The sequence below is a fragment of the Lissotriton vulgaris genome, chromosome 9, assembly GCF_964263255.1.
Source record: "Lissotriton vulgaris chromosome 9, aLisVul1.2, whole genome shotgun sequence".
NCBI lineage: Eukaryota > Metazoa > Chordata > Amphibia > Caudata > Salamandridae > Lissotriton > Lissotriton vulgaris.
This window is the reverse complement of record NC_141697.1, coordinates 127041145-127059064: the sequence shown is the minus strand read 5'-3', so window position 1 is coordinate 127059064 and position 17920 is coordinate 127041145. Positions and strand designations below refer to the sequence as shown.

General features: G+C 46.5%; 1 protein-coding gene across 2 annotated transcripts in view; it reads right to left on the bottom strand.

The window, feature by feature from the left end:
* Positions 1 to 6255, bottom strand: part of EXD1 (exonuclease 3'-5' domain containing 1) — a 995593-nt gene extending 989338 nt beyond the window's left edge. Inside the window, exon 1 of one of the 2 annotated variants that reach the window (XM_086937165.1) lies at positions 6103 to 6255. The gene's annotated coding sequence lies outside the window, so the exon portion shown is untranslated. The remainder of the gene's footprint in view (positions 1 to 6102) is intronic. The other variant, XM_086937166.1, reaches the window with a different exon arrangement.
* Positions 6256 to 17920: the final 11665 nt, after the last annotated feature.

Genomic DNA, 17920 nt, shown 5'->3' with positions numbered 1-17920 from the left:
AGTGGAAAAGCTTCTAAGGGTTCCCTTCCACAGATGGGTCTGGAATTTCTTGCCTGGGAACAGAGGGGCTGAGGTCACAAATATCTAGTGTGAAGTCCTTGGTGTGTGTGTGTGTGTGTGTGTGTGTGTGTGTGTGGAGGCAGCTCTGTTAAAATGTTAATGGGCTGTGCACAGCTCCGTCACTCCCATCCTGTCAGGATTCCTACCAACACCTAGCCCCTCTGTCTTACTGTCTAGAAGGAATACATAAAGGCCAACTGCCACCTACACCTGGTCATGTGACTCAAGATACAGGCACCAAATGGCTAGGTCAAGAAAATACCAGCTTTCTAGGAGTGAAATTTTCGGATCTGTGATTTAAATTACAACTTTTTTCACTAAAGAGGATTTTGAATTACATTTTATTGGTACTAAGCATGATATTTCTACCTCTTACCTAACAAAAGTTATTACTTGTTACAATAAGGTAATCCCAATGTTCTCCTATGGGAGAGGTACGTCTCACAGTAGTGAAAAATGAATCAGTGGGTTTTTCACTACCAGGACATAAAAGACTTAAATGTACATGACTAATTTTTTTTATACAATGCACCCTGCACTATGGGCTGTTTAGGGCCTACTCTAGGGGTGGCTTCTATGTATTACAAAGGGAGTTTTTGGCTTGGCAAAAGTTTTATTTTGGCAATTCGAATTTGCAATTTAAAACCGTACACAGGGTGCTAAGGCAGGACTGAGACATGTTTTAAAGGGCGATTTGGGTGGGTGGCACAATAAGTGGTGCAGATCCACAGCAGTATTTTCTTTACGGGCCCAGAGTACATGGTATCTCACTTACCTAGGGACTTATAAGTAAATTATTATTATTTTTTTTTTTTTGAAAACCTTTATTTATCTCAAACATAGTACACAGCGTCAGCCTACAACCACTGCTGGCCGGCCGCTATGACAATATACAACCTTCCAAAGTACCTTGCTTGCAACAGTTGGCAAAAAATAAGCAGCACTACAATAGACTGGCAAGGAAACACCGGAAAAGGATAAAGAGGGTTTCGTTTTGTAATTTTGACGAATCGTCCTAAAGTCAGACAGGGTAGCAGAGTGGGCGAACTATATAAGAGGATAACCACAAGTTAAACATCGTTATAAAAATTACTGAAGTGGATCATTACGACCAGGATAACTAAGCACAAAGGTACATGTCGCCCTAATTAGCGCCCGCCCAATCAACATATCACATCAGGAATTGCAACCTAGCTCGACTACGATACGATAGGATATAGGAGGGACCACTACACACAAGCAATAAAAGGATCCGACGGCGTATGGAGAGAGGCATTCATTACATGGGAAAATGCGTGATAGGATATGCGCCCTCAATTGGTAGCAGAAGAGGGAAGGAAAAGCAGGATATGCAATCATTCAGTAGCTATGCATTAAAATCGACATCTTGGTCATACTGTCAACAGAACATGTGGTAAAGACATAGGCACAAAGCGCAGAGAACATCCCGGAAAAAATAAAAAACCCAAAAACCCCACCTCCCGTCTGACCCAAGATATGAAGAGAAAGAAAAGGAAATAAGAGAGAGAACAAGAAGAAAGGCCATAGAAACAAAAAAGGAAGAGAAATCAAGCCCGAACCCCCCCACCCTGCACGTCGAAGAGGCTACGGCCCTCCCCCCCCAAGAACGTGCCTGTCGCCCCAAGAATACCCACATAAGGGAAAAGATTTAGGGAGAAAGAACAGAAGAACCTGATCTATACCTCCCGGTGAAAGCGGAGGAGGACATAACAAGTATACATAGAGCAATCAGTATGCGCAACCACGATAGACCATCCCCGAGCCCCGAGACCTATACAAAACCAACACTCAAATTCCCGGCTCATATATTACAGTTCCAGCAATAAGAGTTTCAGCAGGCAAAGGAGAAAGAAGCAGCCTCAACCCAGCCCCTTGCGGTCCAATGTGCCAACAGAGTCCAGCTGCGGGATAGCCAACCCGGACGGGGCAGGCAGACCAAACGGCCACGGCAGGGTAGAATGATGACCGCCATGGAATGTCCAACACGGAGCCCAGCATGCAAGAAGCGTGTCAGAAGGAATACCATGCAGCATTAGATCGCCAAAGAAAGTCAATCCGAGCAGTAGCATCAGTCCCAGGGGAAGATAACAAGTTCCATCAGTGGACCACAGTGAAGTTGCCGGACGTGGCTCTCGTGGGAGAATCCCTCTCCGCCGCGTGGGACCATGAGTAGCAGACGTCTTCCGAGCTAGCGCATGTATTGACACGGCGGGGGTCGGATACTGCGCCAGTGACGCAACTGTGGACAGCTGAATAGGCAATCCGCAGTAATAAGGCATAGGATGTGGCGCAGCGCCCAGCACTCGCGGACAAGTTTGGTCGGTCGGTTGCAAACTGGATGAAATGGCGGCCAGCCGGTCCTCCAGGTCTCTAGCAGCAGCACATTGGGCAGCACGCAGATCACTCAGGGCTACTAGGACGTCAATAGTCCGCAGGGGCGTCTCAGGAAATAAGGGTGCAGCACTTCCCTGTACGTCGGGCAGGTCTTCAGAAGTCGTTATTCGAGATTGAACGCCATCATCCCAGGGGGCGAGTCGATCTCTGAGTTGCCACTGTACACATCGCTCACAGGCGTATGCCATGTCCTGAAGCCGGACGCCATCGCCCCTTACAATCAGCCGAGCACCCCGTCGGCACTCACAGCAACATAGCCAAACAGGGGACACAGGGGCAGTCCAGTCCATTCCTGCACCTCTCACGATGGCCGGCGATGTGGACAGTAAGCGGGCTCCAGCAGCACCGTGGGGTAGTCTCTCACCAGTAGCGAGTGGCAGCGCTCTAAGATGGCGTTCCACATGGAAGACGACACAATGTATCAAGGATTGCCGTCTGAGGGCCGGAATGACGATACACTGTGGCGTTCTCAGCCCCGAAAGCAGCCTAAGGGGAAACGCAGCAAGTTGGGCTGCCGCGGCATGGAATTGTAGGCAGCAGTCGTTTCTCCGCGGTCAGCGCCGCCCAGCCCGAGATGGCCGCCGCTGCCGCTCTCGGGGCCGGCCACACACGCAGGACAAAGACCTAAGCTCCGCCGCGAGGCATCAGGGAAGGGCGAGGGCGCACCGTCACCGCCACTGCACGGAACACGAAGGTAGGCACACCCTGGGAACCGGGTTCGTCTCCCGACTCCGGAATCACCGATGAAATTAAGGATCTCTGGCAGGATAGGGCAGGAGACGGGAGGAAAGCGAGACGGTCGGCGGAGCCGAGGAATCAGGCGGCCATCGTGGTTGCTAGCTAGGCTCCTCCGACTTATAAGTAAATTAAATATGTCATTCAGGTGTATGCTAATTCTCCCAGGTTTTAAGGTGTTAGCACAAGTTCTTTAGCATTGGTTGCCACTGGTAAAGTGCACAGAATCCTAAAGCCAGCAAAAACGAATTCATAAAAAAGGAGGGGTGAAGGCAAAGAGTTTGGGTGTGAACCTGCAGAGAAAACCAAGTCTAATGCCAAAGAACTGATTAAAAGTATCAAGAGGCAATGAAACATCATACATGGGTTTACCGGTCTCTCCCCAGAATCACCAGAGTGAGTGGGATTAAATACTTTTCAGCTGCTTAAAGAACGTGCCATTGAGACAGCTTAGCTCTCCACAGCTGATCTTGAAATGGAAAAACAAGACATTTGACGTAGTGCAAGTACTTGCATCCAATAAGGGTATAGCTTTGTAAAGCACACCAAGCTTAGTTCCGGCCGATCAATTTTCAATTTCGTTTTTCCCTCCCCCTTCAGGCAATCATTTTCCTTAATTCAAAGGGGTGTTCCTTTGTAGTTTTACGGCCTTTGCAATGCTTACATTTGTCAAAGGATGTCTAGGATGACCGTTTTAAACCAGGAAGGTAACAGCTTTTCTTTCCTCCTACCACAAATTATAGAAAAGCGTGGCTATACCAAATGCTTACATTACTTGTTTGAAATCTATGTATGAACGCCTATACTTAAACAAGCACAGACATGCCAACCCTCCCGATTCAGGCGTGAGACTACCGATTTCAAGGCTAGTCTCCCGCCTCCCGATTCCTGCAAGCAAAAACCCGATTCCTCGGGGTTTCAGCTGACAGGGCTTGGTATTGTGTAAAGTGCTAATTCTTCCAGAAATAGTTGGAGTGGCAATGCAGGGGCTCTAGAAGGGGTGAAAAACCAACAAAGCGTCATTAACGAGGGAATGGTCTTTTAAAGACCTGTGAAGTATTGGGGGGGGGGGCTGTGTCTGTGCACAGGAAGCTGGTTTAGCCCGTGCTGTCAAACGGGGGTGGGGTGCATGCACTGCCAGCAACCTGCCAGGCCAGTGCACAACACTTGCATCACACTCTCTCTGCCTGCCATTGCGCTCCATGCTTCTGAAAGGTAAGAAAAAACGTGCATTTGTGTTTCAAATGTCAAATCCTGAAGCAGCACACTTCAAAAGCCCATACATGCCAGTAACCCGATTCAAGGCCCCATTCTCCCGATTTTTTTTTAATCTCCCTCTTTGCTCTTCTGAAATGTTGGCATGTATGCAAGCAGATTAACATTTTAATTAACTGCCAATTTTGGAACTGGTGTTCTACGAACGTGGCACTGTAATTACCATTTTTACGTCGACCCTCACATCTGGCTACCCGTAATTACCATATTATCAGGACAGGTACTGCGTTTTTACAGAGTGATGGGGCAGATCTCAAGAATAATTGGGCATTATGAGTAGGGTGACCAACCGTCCGTAAATTTCACGGACCGTCCGTCATTTTAGTATGATGTCCACCAGGTGTCCGTAATTTGGGGATCTCAAATTACGGAAGCCTTACAGACATCATACTAAAATCAAAATGAGAAAAATCAGAAAGGCATGCTGTTTACCATGCGAGAGGCACCCCGAGTTAAAAAGATTTCATTCAGGCCTCTTGCTCTAATCTTTTAAACTGAAGAGGCTCCCTGCAGCCGCCCCTCCCGGACCTCCCTCCTGCAGACTGTGGAGCGGCCCATTGTCAGTCTGAGACTGCAGCTGATTGTCATTCTATAACTGCTAATGGGACCAATTGCAGTGACAGCATGTGGTGTGCCTACTCCTGCAAGGGACTAGGGCAAAGCATTCTGCTTTTGTCTTGGCACCATGCTGGAGAAAATAAAAATAAAATAATTAACTCAGTTCTCACTGTACATTTAAAAGACAGATTTCAACATACAAATAAAAAATACTATTTATTAATGTTTATCGTTGCTAGCACAAATCTTGATTGCAGAAAGGGCCCGATGTCGCTTTGCAAAGTTGCGCGCATACTGAAAAACTGTGAAGTGCACGATTGGCTCAACCTTATATAAACTTATTTTGACTTGTATTGATTTTGGTTGTCTATTTACTAACTTATATATTATTGTGCCACCTCCTCTAATATGTCCGTAAAACTTGTTTTGTCCCAAATTTTTGTGCTGAATTTTCACCTTCTGTCCTGAATTTTGACCCTTTGTCCTGAATTTTTACACTGACCGTCCTGAATTTGCACCCTGCCAGTTGGTAACCCTAATTATGAGAGTTCTGCCTTTGGTAGTGGATTACAAGGTGTACGTATTTGTCTGATGCAGCACACGACATTAGCACATTTTTATTTCCCAAGCTGGCATACAGCATTCTATAAAGTAAAAACATGTCGAAAAGGCAACGACCCTAAGAAAGCTGTACAAAGAAGGAAATGTAGGATCTAATTTACCTCAACTTCCTTCATTAATCTCCTGGCGGCCAGCATTCCCACTGGGAGAAGTACTTGGTGCATCTCATTTAAAGGCAGCCAGGTTCTTCGAGGTGACAATTACGTAACATATTACTTTCCGCATCTCTCTTCTAAAAGTACTTGGCGCTGGAAATATCGCAAACAAGCTTATTTTTAACTATATCACTTCCATTTATTTTAAAACAAATACAGCTGAGAGCGAAAGATATCCTGCCGAGCAATCTGGAAATCTCCAAATTACCACAAAGTTTATGATAAGAAGTTGCAAAATCCCCCCAAAAGCCTTAAAACGTCAATAAAGGTTCTGCATACAGACCTGCATTAACGGATATACGCTTCGGTTCTGTTCAACTATTTCGTTTTTTCTGATTGAGGACGTTATAATACGACGAGGCCTTATCCAGGCGTCACGTAACACGCAAACGCGGAGGCGGAGTCCACGCGCTGCGTGAAACTTTTCATTGCCGCCCTTAGTTGTGTCTACGGGGGATATGATTGGCTCAGGGTACGCTTGCATCCATTGGCTACAGCTGCTCGAGGAGGCTCGCAAATACGTATTTCTCGAATTGTTTAATAAACCACATCTATTGTTGGCAGGGAAGTAGTCAACTGAGACTTGCTGCTTCTGCCGCGTCTCACTGTAGCACAACAAGAAATAGTCTTGGAGCAGTGGTCGAAGTGGGGGTAAAAAAAAGTAGGGAACTGTGGGCGGAGATCAGGGGGGCGGGAACAACCCGCGAATTAGGCCAGTGGGCGGAGTCAGAGGTGTGGCCAGAAAGAGAAAATCATTCACATTTTTAGTGTTTGTTTGGCATTTCACTACCCATTGACACGTTTATTTAGGGTTTAATATGAGTTATTGACATTAAAATACATTCAGAAAGTGGGATTTATTTCCAATCTCAGAATGTCCCAAAGGAATCACAAGCCATTTTTTCTCCAAGCCATGGAGTTTCTGTCATCAGCACTTCTCCCTTTTTCCACAAGAGCAGTTCAAACATGAATGGCAAAATATCCTAGTTTGCAAATGTTTTCTATACAATTATGGCTCTGCAATATTTGCCACATAATGCATCACCTGCTGCATAATTTGATGATTTTAACTAATAAATTGTTTGTAGCTCAAACGGATCAAAAGTTACAAACAAACATGGCTTGTGTTTCTGCGAAGTGGACAGCCCTTGGCAAAGGTTGACTGATCATGCTTCTCACTGCTGCATTGTATGTTGAACTGCTAATAATAAGGCAAAATCTTTGCAGACTGTTAGCATGTGTAAAAGAAAATATACAGCATTACGCTGCAGCTTTTTTTGCTGCATAATTTAGTCAACACTGCAGAATAATTTTGTCCTCCATTGCTACATAATTCCAGTGGTCCCAAAGCAGGCAGCCCATGTTTAACCCCTTCGATGCTGATGACGAGCTCAGCTCGTCATCAGCTACGGCGCTCGTATGCTGATGACGAGCTGAGCTCGTCATGTAGCTCGTCATGTAACGCGGTATTTTAAAAAACGCCGCACACAGCGGGAAAAGCCGCCGCAGCGATGCGGTTAAAGTGCTTGTGCATGAAGCAGAGAGACCATGAAGTTTGTAAACTAAGTTTGGTGTGCGTTCAAATCCTGCATTGGTGATCCCTAGTGCGTGGCACCTACTACTGCTGAAACAAGGCCAATAGAGGTACCAATGGCTGCAGCAGAATGGTCTCAAGGGCAAGGCCGGCTTTAGCGCTATTGGAGCCCTGTGCGACAATGTTTGTTGGTGCCCCCAATGAATCCCTCCGCCTTGTATTCCCTCTCCACCACCATTCAACAGTGCCCCTTGATAACCACTTTCTCGATCAGATGCATTTGATTTGATTTACAGCGCCGCTGATACCAGTGTAGGGTGTCAGAGCACCTTACATCACACACATTACCGAGAGACAATCATATGTGTGTAAATCACTCTATAGGAAATACATAAGGAAAAGTACTACAAGGTGCAGGAGTCACATGACACTATACTAGTAAGCAGTATAGTTTAATAGTGATTGGTGTGGAGAAACACAAACTCTGAATTTAGAATGTAATACCATGGTTGGGGGTTCTCTTTAATAATCAGAATTGATTTTATTCATATGAACACCCTTAGCAACATAACTCTCTAATTTATACCTTGCAGTTTGATTGCAGCTCTTAGATGACAGTCAATAGTTCACTGTTCTATGTTAGAATTTTGACTTATAAACTGCAAGTAGGAAAAGGATCTCTCTGACAAAAGCAGTAACCCACTGACGTGTTTACATTATGTGCACTTTGTGATCTGCATGGTACCTTTCCATGAGTCAAAATTCCCCCTTGACAAAACTCCATCTCTCTCTAGGAAGAACATTAATCACTGGAGTTATTATTACATTTTTATTGTGGCACGAAACTTGCTGGAGGTCAGGCAGAGGCAGCAAGTGATTTTAGAAACATAAGATACTTGCAAACATGAACCCCCCCCACCCGTGTCAGTACCCCCAGGAATGGTGCCCTTCCCCACCCATGGAAATCAATGTTGTTCAAAGAAAGACATGAAAACAAAAGTAGCGCTTCACTGGCAAACTTAGTAAAGTGGCGCTATATGTTTGGGTGAATAAAATCAATCTGGCCATTTTGAGACCACTCTATCTTTTATTGTATTGTAATTGCATTTCTATAGCGCGTACTACCCCTGAAGAGGCATCAAAGCACTTTTTCTGTGAGTAGCATGGTACTCCGGAACCCATAAAGGATTAGTGGGGAATTAGTATGGTGAAATATGAAAGTAATTTGAGTGGTGGATATGTTAGCTTGTTCCACAAACGGGAGTGGGTGGGCATTCAGTGATCTGACCAAAAGGAGCAGCCATGTTTCTGAGGCTCAGTCTAGCTGGTGGCCCCACACTGCACAGCCATGGGACGGGTGTATCACCAACTTACTCCCTCTCACCACCATAGGCAGATCTACCCCTTATCCTGCTCGACCAAAGGATGTCCAGTCCATAAGGGAGTAGTGCAGAGAGCTGGCCCAGCCCTCTCTATAACCATTGACCTGAGGACACACAGTGCCAGTTTTATCTTAGGCACTTAAGTATCCTGGGAGTAGCTGCACCATGCACTATATTGCCATCTACATGAAGGTACCCGACTACCTGAATACTCACCACTTGAGGAGCATCTACTCTTAGATCCCATGATTGATGAGGCCATTTCCCTGACTTACCGGAAATTGATTAACAACACCCCAGCCTATTTGGGCCCACTGCGGGAGGCTTGGGAGTCCGATGTGGGTCTGTTAGAGGACGACGATTGGGCTGAAGCATTACAGACCCCCCGTGAAATAGCTATAAGGGCAAGATTCCGGCTCATTCAGCTCTGTATTCTCCATAGATCCTATGCCTCTCAAATAGTTTACGTCCGAATTGGTACTTGCGAGACTGACGAATGCGTGCGGGAGTGCGGTGAGACAGGGTCCCTCTTTGATATACTGTGATCATGCCCTAGGATCCAAACATACTGGGAAGGTATAACTCGAGTAATGATGAACGTGGTGGACGAGGATGTCCCGCTTAATCCAAGGTGGCTCATCTTGGGTGTGACTGGCGAAACGAATTGGCTGCAATGGTCCAAGACCTGGTTAGTTCTGGTGGGAGGAGTGGCCAAGAGGAACATCGCCCGAGCATGGGGAGCAGGGACACCCGCCACACTTGCAGCCTGGAAGAAAAACCTTGACTGTGCTATGGTGCAGAACGGGTGATGGCCACAAAAAGGCGAAAAGATATGGGGTACCTGGGCCAAGTATAGAGGATATAGTTGAAGGCCAGAGGGAGCAGGGTGCACTGATGTGGGAACATTGATGCTGCAAATTATGTCAAGGGAAGGCTGTTGCTGCACAGTGGGCGCTACCGAGGGACAAGGTGTATGTTGTGCATTGTGAATCCTGAATTGCATGTCTCACAGAATCTGCTATTATGAACTAACTATGTACTGAAGCTTGTTTATGTTCAATAAAAAGATCTTAATTAAAAAAAAAGTATCCTGGGAATAGGTGTGGGAGGTCAGGGGGGGGGGGGGGGGCTGCAGCACAAGAGCACATGTCAGCTATGGCCCCTCAGAGCTGTGTCTCCGTGCTCCAGCCCTCTGAACAGGCAAGCATAGTATTTCTGCTGATTGACATACAAAAATAAAATGTGCTGCAGTTCACCTCTAGAGCAGGTAAGGAAAACAGGTCTCCTGAATGGACAATATATTTCTTATATTTGAACTGTATGTGAACACTCAGCCAATAATGTCCACCTATAATGCATAGAACATAAAAGTAATTATTAACTACCCTCTAATTAGTGTTAGATACTGCATTAATTACTTCCCAAAGGTACTCGTTTGATCACCCTCAGAATAATGAAAACACAAGTTGGCCTGGCAGGGATTCAAATGTATGCTATGGGCATGACATGCAGATGATTGAAGCTTGTGCATAACACACTTCGCTTTCTTATCAGTAACAGAACCTATGCCCTAAAGGTGGTCACTAAATCTCTAACAAATGTGTGAGCCCACGGAGCACTCTGCTAGGATTTAACCCTGTGAAATACAGATCACGCACAGTGCATTGCAACAACTGAGCTATTCCATTAGTTTGAAAGAAACCAGTTACTTTGATTACACACGGATCATTGCAGCAAGTCCCTTAATCCACTGAGATAGGTTACCATCTGATGCATCTAGCCGGCATACAAACATTACAATAGCCTTGTGAGGTAATGATTCTATTGAGGAAATCTGTGAAGCAGTTGAAACCCATGGATTCCATGCATTGAATAGATCAATGTAGGAAGGTGCCTGCAGGAGCCGGACATAAATCACAAAGATATATATAGCCGCTGAGCCCAATTAAATGGACGGTGTAAAGAGATGAAATGTTTTTGCCATCATGACTATTGATGATCACAGTATTTAAGTCACATGAGTATCTCAAAAGAGATGATGCAAGACAGTAAACCTACTCATAGGAGGTGACGAAGGAGATGATGCAGTATTAAATTAAAGCAGGCATGCCCACACTTGAATCATATCAAGTTACTGTATACATTTTACATGGCTGACGTTACATGAGAAAATAAGGTAACATTTTTAGCATTCTTGTTTATACTTAAATATATTGGGATCAAGAAGCCAGAGCCTTATCCTGCCAGAATTATATTTTACTATGTAGGCCTTCTGTTTTGATTTTCGGAGTGCAAGATTTTTAAAGATTATGTTGACCATTTGACATCTAGTTCCATGAGATGTCCAATTATGGGCATAGTTCCTCAAGCATGTTCTCTGTAAAATGATCCATCTTCCCCCGGGTCTAGGCAGTGCTTGAGAAGAAATGCTCTCTCCCCTGGATCAGGGTCAGGCGTACTCAGATTCTTATTGACTTCTGAACGTGAACACCTCTGGGGATTGCGGACTGCTGCTGCATAAGTTCCAACAAGATGGATGCTCCTTTGCTGGGCCTAGGAGGGAGGTGCTACTCTATACCTTCATATGTGCACAACCAACTATTCTAAAATTACCCTATCTAGAATGCCATTAAGGACTCAAATCGGACCATGGTCACATTGATCTAACAAGTCACAATGACCACATTCTTCTACTGCCTACGCATTCCGTATCCCCACCTCAACCACGCATAATCCTGCTGTTGATACTTCTGCTGCAAAGCATCACCCTCGTCCTGCAGTGGTCATCTCCTCTAAAGACTACAGCAAGAAACTATCCGAGCTTCCCAAGATTAAGAGCAAAAGAAAATCAAGCAGTCTAGAACTGGAGACTGAACAGCATGGATGACCTCTAACCTGCTATCAAGTAGTTCGGATTTAATAACGTTATTTTCTTTTTGTATAGAGCAGAGATGCAAATGCTTATCGGTGCTTAGAGAAACAGAAACTATTAAACTTACTGAGAGGAATGAGGAAAGTGGGAAATAATTAAAAGGCAAGGTTTTTAGCATGTGAAGCAGAATACCTTGGGCTAAGTTTGTAGACTTGAATTGTAGACTTTAATGTAGAGAATTCAACACAAGTTGGCAACAAATGTAGAGAAGTCTTCATATGTGACTGTTCTGATCCTAGTGGTGACATCACATGCAAAAATTGATTTGCAGATTTGAGAGGGCACCTGGGTTAATGGATTGCAAAAATGTTGGACAGAAAGGCAAGGTATAATATACCGGAATGTTACAGGAGATTTAATAGATAACCAGTGTAGGGCGTCCCAGTACTGGTGAGATGTGGGCTCTCCAGGTTATTTTGAGAACGCCTGGAGCTACATTCAGCAAAGCTTTTCATCCCTCCCAGGTTGATTAATTAAAACCACTAAGATTGGGAAAAAAGACACGGAATAATTACATTGTTACATAACAAAAAGTCTGATATAGCCAAATACACTATCGGCTTATTTAAAGTTTGCCGATGGGATAGTACCTCAAACAAGCGTTTGTAATAGAACAGTTTCAATAAGTGAGGAGGAGCAAGACATAAAGAGCGGGAGAGAGAGTAAGAAAGTGGGTGGGTAGCTGCTGGGGGTGGTGAGCAGCTGCCAGTGGCAGAGCATGAGAAGTGGACACTACATCTCTCTTTAATCACCAGAGTTATCATTACATCTTTATTATTGGCTTCTCTGGGCAGCAGAGGCGTAACTAGAGACAAATTAGGGGGGTGGGGGCTACGAAGAATTTCGGTGTGGGGTTAACGATTCTAGCAATTTGCAGAGTGGAGAGTCAGAGGCTCTGGAAGGGTTGAAAAGCAACAAAGCCTCTTTAGCATGCAAATGGTCTTTTAAAGACCTGTGAAATGCTCGGGTGCGGCTATTGTGTGTGCCCGGGAAGCTGCCTCATCACGATCTACCACACACAACGGGGGCTGACTGGGGGAGGAAAGGGGGGTCATGGGCATTGTGCACCTTATGAGCAGGAAGAAAGAAACAGAGTCCTTTTCGTTCTCTGCCAGTCCTGCCTCCCCGACCTGCCACGAACGCCAAGCCCTGTCTATAGGCCTTGGGAGACTCATGTTAAACTTACAAAGTAGGGGAACAGACTTGGTTAAATAAAAGAAGTAGGGGCACGCCGTGCCTTGCCATTCCCGCCCACTTCGACCACTGTCTTAGAGTGATATAAATAATGGAATGTAACAAGAAAGAGAAAACGCAATAGAGACCTTGAGGCAAAGCGAGAGAAAGTAAGTAAAATAATGCCGCCAGAGCAAATGGAGTGAAATAAACACCTGTTAAAGAGAATGAGATTTAGCAAAAAAGACCAGAAGAGTTTAATGGCAAAGAAGGCCCCCTCAGGTGAGATTATAGAGGTAGGACCTAATATTACGACGGTGGGTATAATGTATATGGCCTGGGACTACCGACCACCCCCTCCCTGTCCTGTGCACCACCACACCAACCCATTAAGTAATTAGCCACGCGAGGAGTTTCTTTGGAAGGCAGGCGGTCTCACGACCCCCGGCCGTATTTATTAAAATATGAAAACAAATAAAAAATTGTTAAAATAAAACATTAACACAATCATTAATATGCAAAATTCTGACATTAGATTTACAGCAATGTAGACAGGTATGAAAGGGCTAACCTTAACAAATGTCTAATACAGCGTATTTCCTAACCTAATCTAACATCCTACGTATGAATTTTGCATCCTTGCATTTTTGGGCCTACGGCAAGGTCGCTAACCGGTGTCAGATCCTTACTATCCAGCTACGCCCTCACGTATGAGTGGGCATGCGCGACAGGGCCCGGTTACCGGGAGAGTACGTCCCTCTCCTGGTTACCCCGTACGCTCCGTGAACTCCATTAAACCAAAAGGAGGGCCCTTTCACTCTGCACCGTTTGATGACGTCATAGTGTACGTGCGGGATGGCTAACAGCCCAAGGAAAGCGTGACTCTCTCCCCCGCACCCTTCCAACCAAGCGGATATCCTGCCCCTGAAGTTCTAGGGGAGACCATTGGCCCCTCCCCCTGGGTGACCCCATTCGAGAATGGTGACGCCCCCTAAGGACCTTAAATTGCTGCTCACCGATCATGACCTTACCACCACTGGCCAGCATAGTTGACCGACAATCTGGCCCCCAAAAAAACTCCTACTCCGAAAGGTCATACCTACCTCGCAAAACCCTCCAACCATGCCAAAATATTCTTTGTCAATAACTCATTGCCTGTCTCAGTCAGGTGGACCCCGTCGCGCAAGTAGAAATGGTCCCCCCAGATGCACCCATGTGGAGTAGTCTGCAATTGAGCCGGTCAGGATCATTTCTCTATCCTGTTGTTGATCCTTTTAACAGAGTGATTCAAAGCCCTGACAGAGTCCCTGCCCCCTACACTGCAGTCTAGGTATCAACTTGGACCACACTATGGTGCAGCCTGGGCATGTCTTTGCAAGCCAACCCGCTACCGAGATAATCTCTTCCAAAAGGACCCTCCTGCCCAGTTTTACCAAATCGTTTCCCCCCAGGTGTAGGATAACCACTGAGGGCGGAGGAGTGTGTTTGCCGAGTAATTCTAAAAAGAACCCCCTAAGCTGGCTGAGGCAGAGCCCCCCCTACCATGAAATGAAACCATGAAACCCCTCAGCTCCGCCCTCCATCTACATTCGCCTGCAAAGAAAACGGGTTTAGCATGTTTAACATACGAGTGACCAACAACCTAGACTACATGTGTCCTTCTTCTGTCTTCTTGCGTTCGCCGTGCTGACGATGGATGCTGTTGATGACCCGGTACCAGTTCCCGCCCTGCGTCACAGGCTCGAGAAACTGAAACATAAATAAAACAACAAAGGCAGGTGTCAGGTGATTTAGTTGCACCCTACAACATGTGCAGCCGCACATAACGTTTATAACTGTTGGAAGACCATCTCCTAATCCTCTTTATACTGTTGCTTCAGTGGCCGCTCCAATTCTAAAAGAATATATCCCAAAATCCTTTGGATTTAAGCCCGCCTTGCTGATTGCCATTGACAAAACTCTTTTGAACTGAAACCTGGTCAAAGGGGTACCATCTGCATGTATCAACAATGTCCCCACTGCCACACCTACCCGTTGCCTGATGAACGCCTCTACGTCCGGTTGAGTACCAAGCTATACCCCGGGCCTCCTGATCTGTTTTTGATTTGAGTATTGTTAACAACATTGTATCGCCCATTATTTTTGTGTTATCGAGCCGGAGACCACCTAGCGTGTCCAATTTGTTGTTAGCCACCAGTTTGCTTACTCGTAATGCCCCACAAAAGGCCAATGAAAACGCGGCTGTAAATAGGAGCACCTCCCCTGCGGAGATACAAGTGTCAGACAAGGCCTCCAATAGTGCTGCCAGCCGCTCCAAAAATATTGGTTGTCTGGAATCAGCAGTGTTTGTTTGTAGGCGCCGCCACCCCCTCAATGCCTTCCACACTAGGAAACTGTTTGTGGGATCTCTGGCCCTCCCTTAGCTGCGCGAAGAAAGAAACAGCTGCCTTGTGTCTGCTAGCTGTCGCCGCTGAGCGCCCTTCTTTGTGCAAAGTGTCCATGTATGAGGTAAAATTTCCCTCCTGATCCCATTTAACCTCCCAGTCTTGCCCCAAAAAACAGCAATAAGACATGAACGCCCCTTCGTACGCCGTCCTGGTCCGAGGGGCTAGGCTGGCTGCCACGAGGTTCTGTAGTTGGGGGCACCAATTTGCCAGAGTGCTGATGGGAAGTGTGCCGGTGTGGCCTCTGCAGTTGGTAGATGTTCCCTGAAAACCTGCATCTTAAAGTGAGAGAGTACGTCAGCTGCGTTATTCAAGACCCCTGGGACATGCTTGGCCCTAAACTGTACATTCAACTTCAAGCATCTCAGCACATTCTCCTTCATGAGGCGGAGTATAAACTTACACCGCGCTGCCTGTTGATTGATACATTCAACTACGGTCATGTTGTCTGACCAGAAGACCACAGATTGGTTGCACAAATGTTCAGGCCAGACCGTTAATGCAACCCATATTGGAAACAGTTCCAAGAAACCGATGTTTGCTGTCAAACCGCCTTCTTCCCACCAGGCCGGCCACCGTTGCACCACCCACTGGTTCCCAAGTATGGCACCAAACCACACACTGCCTTCAGCATCTGTCCATAGACCTAACTCCGCAGACGTAGTGGGGGGGGCCGTACCACACTACTCTGCCGTTGAAATCCTCCAGGAATGCCATCCATATCCGCATGTCCTGGCGAACCTCAACTGACAGTCTAGTGCGATGGAGCGGGAGAAGGGGCGTGCCATCGGTATAACTCCGCGCGAAATTCAGCTGACCCAGGGTCTGCTGCACCTGCTGGTAAAGTCACTTTCTCTTTAACCAAACATTGCTGTAAGGCTGCTCTGAATTTCGTGATCTTTTCCTTGGGTAACCTGAAACAACCCTCAACTGAGTCTAATTCAATGCCTAGAAATTCCAAACATGTTGCTGGCCCAACCGTTTTTCCTGGTGCCAACGGGACCCCAAAAGCATGCATGAGTACGCAAAATTCCTGCAATGCCCACGCACACTCCTGTGAGTCAGCTGCGCCCAGCAAAAGAAAGTCATCCAGGTGGTGCATGACATGATGGTGACCCGTTGTCTGCCTCAAAACCCACTCCAGGAAGGAGCTGAATGTCTCAAAGTATGATTCAGAAAGGGGGTGGTGATGAACAGAGTGTCTGAATTAAGCAGACCACTCTTACCCAGTCCAAAGATCAGGGCTTGATCCATCACCGTTATTTATCTCACTGCCCCATCCCAGCTCAGAACCTGGCTATATGCAAATCAGTCTGTCCCTGGCCCAGTGCATCATGGGAACAGGGCAGACTAAACTACCAAGCCAATTCTTCACCAGAAAGGAGACAAGCTACCGGGGACCGGTTTCTGGCATTTCAGCCGTCTTCGGCCCGGCTTGCTTGAATCCTGATGGAGCAGTGAGAAAGGGACTCATGTCTGAGTATACCCTGCCACACCTATAGTGGCCAAAAACGATTCAGAAAGGGGGTGGAGATGAACAGAGTGTCTGAATTAAGCAGACCACTCTTACCCAGTCCAAAGATCAGGGCTTGATCCATCACCGTTATTTATCTCACTGCCCCATCCCAGCTCAGAACCTGGCTATATGCAAATCAGTCTGTCCCTGGCCCAGTGCATCATGGGAACAGGGCAGACTAAACTACCAAGCCAATTCTTCACCAGAAAGGAGACAAGCTACCGGGGACCGGTTTCTGGCATTTCAGCCGTCTTCGGCCCGGCTTGCTTGAATCCTGATGGAGCAGTGAGAAAGGGACTCATGTCTGAGTATACCCTGCCACACCTATAGTGGCCAAAAACGATTCAGAAAGGGGGTGGTGATGAACAGAGTGTCTGAATTAAGCAGACCACTCTTACCCAGTCCAAAGATCAGGGCTTGATCCATCACCGTTATTTATCTCACTGCCCCATCCCAGCTCAGAACCTGGCTATATGCAAATCAGTCTGTCCCTGGCCCAGTGCATCATGGGAACAGGGCAGACTAAACTACCAAGCCAATTCTTCACCAGAAAGGAGACAAGCTACCGGGGACCGGTTTCTGGCATTTCAGCCGTCTTCGGCCCGGCTTGCTTGAATCCTGATGGAGCAGTGAGAAAGGGACTCATGTCTGAGTATACCCTGCCACACCTATAGTGGCCAAAAACGATTCAGAAAGGGGGTGGTGATGAACAGAGTGTCTGAATTAAGCAGACCACTCTTACCCAGTCCAAAGATCAGGGCTTGATCCATCACCGTTATTTATCTCACTGCCCCATCCCAGCTCAGAACCTGGCTATATGCAAATCAGTCTGTCCCTGGCCCAGTGCATCATGGGAACAGGGCAGACTAAACTACCAAGCCAATTCTTCACCAGAAAGGAGACAAGCTACCGGGGACCGGTTTCTGGCATTTCAGCCGTCTTCGGCCCGGCTTGCTTGAATCCTGATGGAGCAGTGAGAAAGGGACTCATGTCTGAGTATACCCTGCCACACCTATAGTGGCCAAAAACGATTCAGAAAGGGGGTGGTGATGAACAGAGTGTCTGAATTAAGCAGACCACTCTTACCCAGTCCAAAGATCAGGGCTTGATCCATCACCGT